Source organism: Nelumbo nucifera, chromosome 3 (assembly GCF_055504915.1).
Source record: "Nelumbo nucifera cultivar China Antique chromosome 3, China Antique-T2T, whole genome shotgun sequence".
Lineage (NCBI taxonomy): Eukaryota > Viridiplantae > Streptophyta > Magnoliopsida > Proteales > Nelumbonaceae > Nelumbo > Nelumbo nucifera.
In genome coordinates this window covers 22,029,695-22,041,198 of record NC_142651.1, presented here as the reverse complement: position 1 = coordinate 22,041,198, position 11,504 = coordinate 22,029,695, and the positions used below count along the sequence as shown (strand labels likewise).

The 11,504-nt window shown below is 36.2% G+C and overlaps 1 long non-coding RNA gene across 2 annotated transcripts; it reads left to right on the top strand.

Moving 5' to 3' along the window:
• Positions 1–5,556: 5,556 nt before the first annotated feature.
• LOC148801017 (uncharacterized) lies at positions 5,557–7,384 on the top strand. Of its 2 annotated transcripts, none has more exons than XR_016083567.1 (3): positions 5,557–6,944; positions 7,029–7,151; positions 7,246–7,384. It is a non-coding gene; the product is annotated as an uncharacterized LOC148801017 (long non-coding RNA). The 2 variants fall into 2 exon arrangements; XR_016083568.1 differs by having other exon boundaries at positions 7,243–7,381.
• Positions 7,385–11,504: the final 4,120 nt, after the last annotated feature.

Below are 11,504 nucleotides of genomic sequence, written 5' to 3'. Positions count from 1 at the left end.
CTTCACTGTCCAGTCCAATGGGTCCAAGAAATCACTTTGAAGCTTTTTTTTGGTAGAAATGATAATTCATTCAAAACAGGAAAGCAGCCAACAGAAAAGCAGATATAAAACAACAAGGAACCTGAACAACAACAAGAGCAAAAACAAACAAGAACAGAACAAAAAGGAAAAAAAAAAAAACAAAGAAAAAAAACAAATTCAAGCATTAAACCTCCCTACTAAGAGAGTCACAACAGAGCACATCTGACTCAGGTAGTTAGATTGTGGGCCACCTCATTTGCAGTACGAGGCACCCAACCAAATGAGAAGGAAATCACTTTGTAGCTGAGTCCCCATAAAATTTCTTCAGGCTTAGTTTGGAATGAGTACAAATACAAATATATAGAGTGCAAAACCTTGTATTTTGTATTATTTTATATATATTTGTATTTGTACTCCTTCCATACTGAGCTTCTCATTCATTCAGATCGTGTTTGGGAGTGTTTCTTCAACAGACACAGTCAAAAGCTGTCTAAAAAATCGTTTTGTCAAAAAGGTTCGACTATGATACTAGAAAGACATATAATATCCCAAAAAGTTGTGATCTATCAACGGGTATTATAAATGTATTAATCAATCAGATGGAATTTATCAAAATTCTTTCGATATCATGTCTTTTTGCATCATAAATTTTCCTATTAAAAAAGCTCAAAATGGTCTTGTTGTATAAAAACATTTGAAAAAAAAAAACAGAAGAAACTTATTTAATTTTTTATGTTCATAAGAAACTATATATACTAAGGTTCAAAATATTGATACGCCCAATATGAATCGATACTTTTTTTGCTTTTTTTTATTTTTTTCTAAAACCGGTTAAGGGGGCAGTTTAGGGCTCCTCCACCGCCTGAACCGATCAAACCCCCAATACACCCACTATAGGGGCGTATTTGAGGGGTCCCGGAATGATACGTATCGGCCGATACATGTCGATACTTTGAACCTTGATCTATACTATTATAAATGTACGAATGAGGGTGTGGAATGTTTCTTGACTAAAATGCCCACATTTGTTATTTAGTCCAACTCTAATTATGAAGGTTGAAAATGTAATTTCAATTAGTATTTTTTACCTTATTTAATCATCTCCCATCAACTCTTGTATTTAAGGTATTGACTCTCATTCTCTCTTATTAAATTCCATATTTATTTAAGTTAATTTTTCACTAATAAATGCTACTAATTAGATATATGTCCATTACTTTTATAACCCATACATTTTAAAACTTACTCAAAACAAAACCATTATTTATCCAAGTATTAACTAAGCAATTCAACTATCTAAATCAAATTGGCCAACCCATGAAGTCATGATTAGATAATAAAATTTTGGGTAAATTTCTTAAACTACCCTTATGGTTTAGTTAATTGACTAAGTGTATCCTTACTGTTTGAAAATTGACTAGCACTACCCTTATTGTTTCTGACAATTGACTAACTCTACCCTTGTTGTTAGCATCCGTTAATGCTCCGTCACAATCTATGCACATGTGATCGCATGTGACCAATACAACTTTTTTAAAATCTAATATTACCCTTGTACCCTAAGCTCCCCACTCTCTCTCCTAAGACCTCTCCCTCCACCTTTGTCTCTCTTTCCATTCTCAAACCTCCCCCTCTGCCTCTCATCTCTCTCCCCTTCTCTCTTCTTCTATTTCTCTCTTTATCTCATTGTATGCTTGCATACTAATCAACTCAGATTAATACTCCAACTAGTAAACAACTGGCATCTCTTCTGCAAGCCTAAACTCAATGACTAGAAATGGGCTGAGGTAGTCATTCGCTTTGAGCTCAGCGTTGATGGCAATTGCTTGCCCGCACATTGACCGCTGGTTCACGACGAGTCTTCCCCTTCTCATCATAGAAGTTCTACCATAAATCATAAACAGAGCAAATTTTCGCTACCTGTTTCTTCGTTGACAAACTCAACATTTGAAAAAGCTTATAGTATGACAAATAGACAAAAAAATAGAAGAAATTTCAAAAGAAAACAATCAAACAGAGTAACCAAAGATCCACTCTTTTTTAATTTCTTACCTCAAAAACCTCGATTGCTATGGAGTATGGAGATGAGGGAGAGGGAGAAGAAGATTAAGGAGTATGTTCGAATCTGTGCGCGCATCTCTTTGTGGCTCTGGACGAAAAAGGCAGAGATCATGCCACCAATGGTTATGGCATAAACGGGTTGGACTGCACCGAAGATAATCGCAGAGAGGCTTCCCATGACACTATTCTTCCATTCAAGAGAATTCAACAGCAGAAGCTGAGTGAAAGATGGAGGAGGATAAGACACAGGTAACGGATTCTTGACAAGAAACGGTGACAAAAATGAAGCGGGGCTCTTGTTTATACTCAACCGGCCAGCACTACTTCTTGCAACCGATGAAGACATACGGCGTAATTTGGATGTTTGTTCAATATCATCACAGCTAAACTGCCTCTGTAATTTTTCTAGCCTTGCGTAATGACCATTTGTTTTGTTAATGAGCTCATTGTGAGATCCAATTTCAATAATGGAACCTCCATTGACCATTGCGATTTGGTCTGCGTTCTTCACCGTCGAGAGCTTGTGTGCAACCACTTGGTTATTAAATTATTGGTTATTTTTCAGAGAGTAGAAAAGATTAGACGTTGATTTAATATACCGTTCAAACTTAATTAGACAATTGAAATCATCAAATCATATTGACTTTTAATCTCTCTCTCTCTCTCCCTTAGTTGGATTTGGGTGAGCCGGTGTAGTGTTTTTCTGAGAAACCCAGATCTGAGATAACCCCGATGAGAGCCATCGAAGAGATCGACGGTAGCGGAGATCCGAGAGAGAAAAAAAAGGATTGTCTTGTATCTAAAACCAGATATGAGATAACCTCGATGAGAGCCACCAGAGATGTTAACGATAGTAGAGACCTTAAAAGCGGTAGCAGAACCTGAAAAAACAACTTTATGATCTCAAACCTAGAGTAGAAATGGTAGCAGAAGTGAAGATGAGTAGAGAGAGATTGCAAAAGTGGAGAGGAGGAAAATAAGGAAGAGAAGAGAAGGGATAAATGGACAAGGACGAATCAGGTTGCTCATGCCTAAGTAGTGATGGGAAATTCTAGTTTAATCTGAGCACAAGCATGGAGTTGAGGCGGATCCTCTCTGTCCAGCCACGAGCGCAGCGGCGACCTCTGGCTAATCTCACGAAATACCACACCCCCTAGCCTTCCAAATATCAACTCTAAAAAAACCCGTAATGATTGGTTTTTTCGTAAGAAAGAGGACCGAGCTTGGGAATCGCTCTCTCCATCTGTAAGTGAGAGTTGAAGATGGGGAGGACACGAGTTGAGGAATTGCCATTCTCTCTCTTAGTATTTGTTTTTTTTTTTCACACTTTGTGGATCAGACTATGAATTTCAGAGAGTAAGTGTTTCTCTCCCCTTTCTCTGTTTTATTTTAAAAATTTTAAGAAGAAGAAATGGTAAAATAGTCTTTTTCGCCTTTCTGTTAACGGTAAGGGAAGAGTTAGTCAATTGTTAGAAACAGTAAGGGTAGTGTTAGTCAAATTTCAGACAGTAAGGGTACACTTAGTCAATTAGCTAAACCATAAGGATAGTTTAAGAAATTTATCCTAAAATTTTTAAACATAAATGAATACAGAAAATTACAAAAATGTAGAAAAGTAGACAACATTTATGATATTTTTTATTAATCAAATTAAAAAAAATAAGTGTAACAAACAATAATTATTTTTATTGACGATGAAAATGAAATATATAGTCTAAAGCTAACAAAAAAAATGAAATTATTTTCCTATTTGGTAGGGATCAATAGTTCAACTTTTTAGTCAAATCTATCAACCTCGAATGTCATAATTAAATAATAAATATTAATAAAATATAAAAAGTACATAAACTTTACAAAAAAATTTGGGCACATGTATAATATCATATATTTAACATATTAAACAAAAATAAGTGTAAATAATAGTACTATTTTTACACAAATTGAAATAAAAAAATATATAGAAAAAATTGAACACATATATAACTCCACATTTATACTACTATTAAAAATATGAATAAAATTGCGGAACTTTCTTTTGACTAAAATATTCATGCTTTGAATTTAATCCCTATTTAATTGTAAGGTTTAAAATGTAGTTTGAACTACAATTTTCACCTCATTCAATTTCCCTTCTTTAAATCTTATATTTTTTTTTATAAATAAAGAAAAAGTATACAGTAAAAAGATAAAATATTACAAAAAGAAGAGTCCACACAGGCTTGCCAATGATATCCAAAACTTTGTAGCCCAATATGAGGTACTTACATAATCAAATCTAAATTTTGAAGTATGCGTCAAATTAATAGTGAAAAAAAATCATGAATTTTATAAAAAATTTTGAATATATTATTCTATCATTATTATCATATAGAATTACGACATGCACGCTTACTAGTTTTGAATAAAAAAGTCAATGCCCAGCCAAACATTAAAAAAAATGTTTTCCCAAAAAACAAAGCATTTTAAAAAGTGACTTTTTTTAAAACCTGTTTATGCAAAGGTGCGCACCCAAACATAACCTCAGTCTTTGATCATGGGTACTTTATAAATTTGGGCTTGAATACACCTAGCATTTTTTTTTCGGAAAAAGTCTAACATACAAAATTGAATTCAACGAGCTGAACAAATATCAGACGAGCCAAGCTCCTAGCTAGTCCTGATCTCATTACCTTTGGCTCGTCGATATTGATCAGCTTGAATCCATGTCCTACGGTAACAGAATAACCACGTCACCATTGACATCCATGCAACCAAGTTTCATTCCTTCTGTTTGGATGGAGAAGATTTATATTAAAATGCTTAAAAATGCTGAATTTAGTGCAAAAGTATCATGGGTAAAAGCCATTTGATCATCCTTTTTTTTCGGTGTGGGACCTACCTTATATAGAACCCATCCAATAGTAATCCTCTAAAGTAGCAAATGAGGGCCCAAAAACCATAACATGGGCCTTGTGGTGGAGGCCCATGATAATAGTATTTTGAGACAAGGCCCATATGTTGAACACCTATCAAAAACTGACAGGTGGACAGATGTCTACATCTGTAATGGAACACCTATTAAAGACTGAAATCACTGAATGGTATAGGGAAAAAAGTGCAGCAGATTAATAATGTGAATTTGAAGAATTTTAGTAATATCGGGTTCAGATTAGGGGTTTCGACCATTAAAATTTTGATAAATTCGAAATCTGATCCGACCCAAATTGCATCCCTGATACAAGTTGAATGTTATCAGTTCTGATATCATGCCTTTCCGATCTAGACTAATTAAAGAATTAAGGGTAAATTACAAAGATCGGTTTGTGACAAAGACCCCTTATATTTTATTTTTCGACAAAGATCCCCCTATATTATAACTGTGAGATAAAACCTTCTTCCGTTAGTTTTCTGTTAAAATTCGCCGTTGTAATATTTTTTAATCTTTATATTATCATAATAATAATTATTTGGAAGAAAAACACTGTTCATCTTCTCCGACCTTTACGATAGAACAGCAGCGACACGGTGATCCCTTCTGCCTCGGATTTTGGTAACGGCGGTAACTCCCCTCGTGTTAATTTACAAGTTCCTCTGCTGGTCGCTACTGTGTGTTGATTGATAGATTATCGATGTCTCTCCTCACCAAGAGAAACAGCAACACCTATGGGAAATTCGAATTTTCCCTTCTTGCCTTTTCACTCTTTTTTGCTCTAAGAACATCCCATGACGCAGCTGCAGCAACAAGGGACACAATAATAAAAGAGGGTGAGGTGAAGGGAATCAGGACTGGGATCACTTGGAGTCTGCAGGTGGAATTTTCAGACTGGGATTTTTCAGCCCGGGCGCTTCAAGGAACCGCTACCTGGGTATTTCCTACAACAAAGCTCGAGATGCGACCGTTGTCTGGGTTGCCAATCGAAATACCCCAATTGCCGATTCCTCCGGTCTTCTTACGATCGACGGCGACGGAAAATTGAAAATCACACACAGTGGAGGCAGTGCTATTATGTTATATTCCAAACAGACCGCCGGTAACGTGACAATTACTTTATTGAACTCGGGAAATTTTGTTCTGAGGGAGGTCGATTCTAATGGAACTGCAACACGGGTATTGTGGCAGAGCTTCGATTATCCCACGGACACGCTTCTGCCCGGGATGAAACTAGGCTTCAACTCGAAGACTAGACATAACTAGACTCTAACTTCTTGGCTGACCAATGAAGACCTCAGGTCGGGGGATTTCTCTGTGGGCGGGGACCCAATGGGTACTAACAAGTTGTTGGCCTGGCGTCGACGGGATGTTTACTGGAAAAGCGGAGTGTGGGATGGCCGAAGCTACAAGAGCGTCCCTGAGTTGACATCCGACAATGTCACATACAATTTCAGCTACGTCTGAAGTGAGGACGAGAGATACTTCCCTTACTCCCTAAAGCAAAATTCTTCTCCTTCGTCGTTTTGGGTGCTGGATTCTGAAGGAAACATCAGGCAATATAAATTCTACAACTGGAACGACGACAAGTATGATAGTTTCAACATTCTGTGTCCAACCCATCTGCCCTACAACTACTCCAGAGAAAACAAGAAAGGGTGTGTGGAGCAGAAGGTACCAGAGTGCAGGAGAGGAGAGTTATTCTATTCCAAACAGGGGTATATGGATGGACTTGGATCTTTCTATATGTCCTTGGATACGAGCTTGAGGCTCAGAGACTGTGCAGACATGTGCTGGAGCAATTGTTCTTGTATAGCTTACAAAACTTATTTTGCCGAAGAGACGAGATGCCAGCTTCGGAACAGAGGTTTTCCTTTTCGGGAATCATCATCTTGGGGTCCTATTCCTATCTATATTCTGGGTCCGTTTCTTGATCAACAATTGACAGCCAACAGTAAGCACCAAGTAACTCTATGAATCATCCATTATTTCAATTTTCAACAATTTGGTTGTAGAAAGTAATTGATTTCCAATGCAGAAAAAGAATCAAAAGATAGACGATGGTTGTTGTACACCGTTGCCATAGTAGCCAGCGTACAGATGCCTCTGTTGGGTTTGGGCATCTTTTGTTGCTTGAAGAGGAGAAGTCTCAGATCAAGAGGTAACCTCTTACAGTCGATCTAAAAGTTTAAAAGAAGAAAGTCTGTGTTTAGTCAAAAGACGAGCAAGATCATATTTTTCTCTGTATTCAGCAGAACAAAAATGAAACAAACCAAGAGAAATTATTACTTGAAGTTGAAGATGGGAAGGAATCATGAATTAAAGCTATTCAGTCTATCCAGCATTGTAGTCGCCATAGAGGCACAGACAACTTTTCATCAGAAAATAAGCTTGGTCAGGGCGGATTTGGACCTGTTTACAAGGTAAGCTCCTGTAGTCCTCAAACTCAGTCCGGCCTCCTGCAGTTCTGGTCACGTTACCGAAATTTGAGGTAGAAGGGATTACCGTGTCGCTGCTGCTCGTGTATCCTAAGGTCGGAAAGATGAACAGTATTTTTTTTCAAATAATTATTATAAAGATAGTATGAGATTAAAAAATATTACAATGACGAATTTTAACAGAAAGCTAAGGGAAGAGGATCTTTGTCTATAATTATAGTATAGAGGGGTCTTTATTATAAAACAAAATACAGAAGGAGTCTTTTATCACAGACCCCATCCCCAAACAGAGGGATCAACCAATTTGATCCGAATTTTGAAATAAAACAAGGAAAGTAGGAAAATAACGAACTAATGCCCATCCCCAAACAGGTCAAAGTTTCTATAGACAATAAACTAGGAAATATCTCCTGATTATGTGGCAAGTAACTCCTGATTATAGCGTGTTTGATATCTCCCTAATTTGATTGATAATATCAAGTTGCTTTCCTTGTAAACAAAGTCGCCTTTGAATTATTGAATTATATTATATTAATCAAAGGTCAGTTCCTTTTCCGTGCTGGCTTTTGATTGCATATAAAGTAATTGCTGAAAAGAGTAAGGTAACAAAAGAAAGGAAAGAATTGAATCCATTAGAAAGGTTGCCCATGATTACAACGTTAACATCCACACCGAGTGGGACCCACTTCGAAGATTTATAAATATTATAAAATCAAAGAAAAATCAATGTGATGTGACTGAATCAGCTATTCTTGCTGGTGTCTTGTGAGAGTTCGGCTTGTACCCACGCCATTTGCTTTTTGTAACCTTGCATTGTAAATACCTTTTGCTTTTGACAATCTTGTATTAGAAATATCTTCCTATAAAATAAAACATATTAATATAGAAATATTATTTCTCAATACAAGACAATAAAAATTGCCCGAATGGGTTTTACTCTACCGAAGCAGAGCTCGCTTTATGGGTTGATGAGCTGCTACTAATAGTGCTAAATGATGAGATTTAAGATAAAGATGGCAATTTTTCCTATATTGGGGATTTTCAGGATGGGGATAATAAGTTCAAAGACGGGGACAGGGACTTTTACAGGGAACAGGGATGGAGATGGAGTGATCCCCGTCCAGTTGCCATTACTAATTTAGGACATGTAGTGGTCATATTTTATAATTAATTTGTAGCACATTTAAATGTTTAAGACAAAATGTATGATGCATGAATCATATCCTGAAGCAAAAATCACAATTGATATTTTCAACAATGTTAGTGTGCATTGCGAACATTTCCCCGTATCTGTCACTTATCAATGCACGGTTGGGATGTATTGCGGGGAAAGGATGCAAATTCCGTTAAGATATCAATAAATACTTTGTAAAACATTAAATAATGATGGCTTGTTTTGACAACAAAAATTATAAGTAAAAAATTGAATGTGTAAGGTCCATTAAGTTGTATCATATGTGTTGTATCATTCGAGTGTGTGATTCATACGATTCGAAAATATAACCGTTTTGGCCATCGGTTTTTGGGTCGATGGCTCGATCGTCTGATTCGAATGGATAGCCCTTTCTGTTAGCAAAAAATTACGAAACCGTTCTAGCCACCGGTTTTTTGGGTCAACGGTTCGATCGTTCGGTTCGAACGAACAACCCGTTTTGACAACAAAAATTACAAGCAAAAAATTGAGTGTGTGGGGTCCATTAAGTAGTATCATATGTGTTATGTCATTCGAGCGTGTGACTCATGTGACCCAAAAATAGAACCATTCTGGCCACCGGTTTTCGAGTCAAAAGTTCGACCATCTGGTTCGAACGGACGACCCATTTTGACAACAAAAATTAAAAAAAAAAAACAAAAAAAAAACCATTGAACAAGTCAACAGGTTGACGGTTCGATTGATTGGGTCAATTGGTCGCTGATCAATTCAACAATTTTTTGCCAGGGACCGAGATTGGGGTAAAATAGAACTGGTTGTCTGGATGGTTCTCAATTAAAAAACAAAAAAAAAAATGGATGGCCCATTTTGACAACAAAAATTATAGGCAAAAAATTGAGTGTGTGAGGTACATTAAGTAGTATCATACGTGTTATGCCATTCGAACGTGTGATTCATACGACACGAAAACGGAACTGTTCTGGCCACTGGTTTTCGGGTCGACGGTTCAACCTCCCGATTCAAATGGACGACCCGTTCTGACAACAAAAATAAAAAAAGACCAAAAGTCGTTGAATGGGTCAACAGGTTGACAGTTTGACCACTCAGGTCAATGGGTCGTTAACCGATTCAACGGTTTTTGGCCAAGGACCAGGATTGGGAAAAAACAAAACCAATTGCCTGGATGGTTCCCAATTAAAAAATAAAAATGGCAAAAAACCATTGAACGGGTCGACGGGTCAATGGTTTGACCGCTCAAGTCAATGGGTTATTGACCGATTCAATGGTTTTTGGCCAAGGACCGAGATTGGAGTAAAACGGAACTGGTTACTTGGATGGTTCTCGAGCCAAAGTATTCGTATGTCCAGGTCAACAACGGTTCAAAAACCATGGTTTTTATGCTTTTGGATTTTCACTATTCAAAGGTTTCCTCTACTATGGGCTTTATTTGAGGTGTGCGGTATGTTCCTTTTTTTCTTCATTTTCTGATTTTTTTTCGTGTATTTGGTCTTCTTCTTCAAGATCCTCCAAAATGGTATAAGATTTACTATCATTTTATTTCTTCCCTTTTGTTTTTTCTTTGGGTTTTCTTATGCAATTTTTTTTTTAATTTTCTTACAAGACGATTTGTTTTGTCTCTTTCTTTGTTTGTGTATGTTTAATTCCATCTTAAAGCGGAACTTTGGACTTGATTTTTTGATTTTTTCCTTGGTTTTTCTAGTTTGGTGAATTATCGCCAATTTTTTAATGTATTTAAGGTCATTTTGGAGTTTGGATTTATCTTTCAAGGTTTTGGTATTCCTTGCAATGTCCACATTTTCCATGACTATGTCTATAAAGTTATTTTGTCTAATTATTGACATCCAGAAAAAATGACCTGAAAACGGAACCGTTATAGCCATTGGTTTCCAAGTAGATGGTTTGACCATCCGATTCGAACGGATGGCCCCTTTTGACAACAAAAAATAAAAACAATTAAAAATAAAAATGGCAAAAAAACATTGAATGGGTCAACTGTTCAACTACTCGGGTCAACAGGTCGTTGATTGATTCAACAATTTTTGGCCAGGGACCAGGTTTGGGGTAAAATGGAATTGGTTGCCTGAACGGTTCCCGGGCCGAACGGTTCTACCGTTCGGGTCAACTGGGAATTCTTGATGTGAAACAAATGACAAGTATAAAGTAGAGCTCAGAACTATCATATTCTTTTATATGAGGTGTTTTGCTGAAAAAAAAATATATTTAAAAAACGAGCATATGATGATCTCTTTTAAATTTTTATATGGACTTCAAGATTTAAGTACTTATAATTATAAATTTCTTATTAAAAAACCATTTTTTTACAAAATTATATTTTTTAATGTACAATTCCCCTTTAAATAAGTAATTAAGTACTACCCCTTTAAATCATGCGATACCATGATTCCAAACCGTATTGCTCATTTGCATCTATGGAAAAATAAATAAAAAAGAGAAAAATGATTGTTTTCATGTGATTTGCTTTAATAATAAACTTGAAATTTCAAATGCTAAAATCATCATCATCATCCCATTTATACGAGGTCAATTACATGAATTCTGTTTCGCCATTCCATTCTATCCAATAACATGTAAAATTTGAAACACCAAACTGAATGAAATAATTATGTTTCACACATTTTTCAAATCCATCAACCTAACAAGTGCCCAACGGCCAATCCACTTTTTAGTAGGTGGTTGTGTCACCTACAAAACTGGATCGGATCGGACGACTGAATCGAAAAACTGAAAGTCGGCCATCTGTTTCACTCCAAACCATTTTTTAGTCAAAAACTATTGATTTGGTCAGTAAATTGCTGACCTGGAGGATTGAATTATTAGAACTGTCAACCTGAGCAGCAGTTTTTGATTATTTTTTAATTTTAAAGGTCATTCATTCAATTTG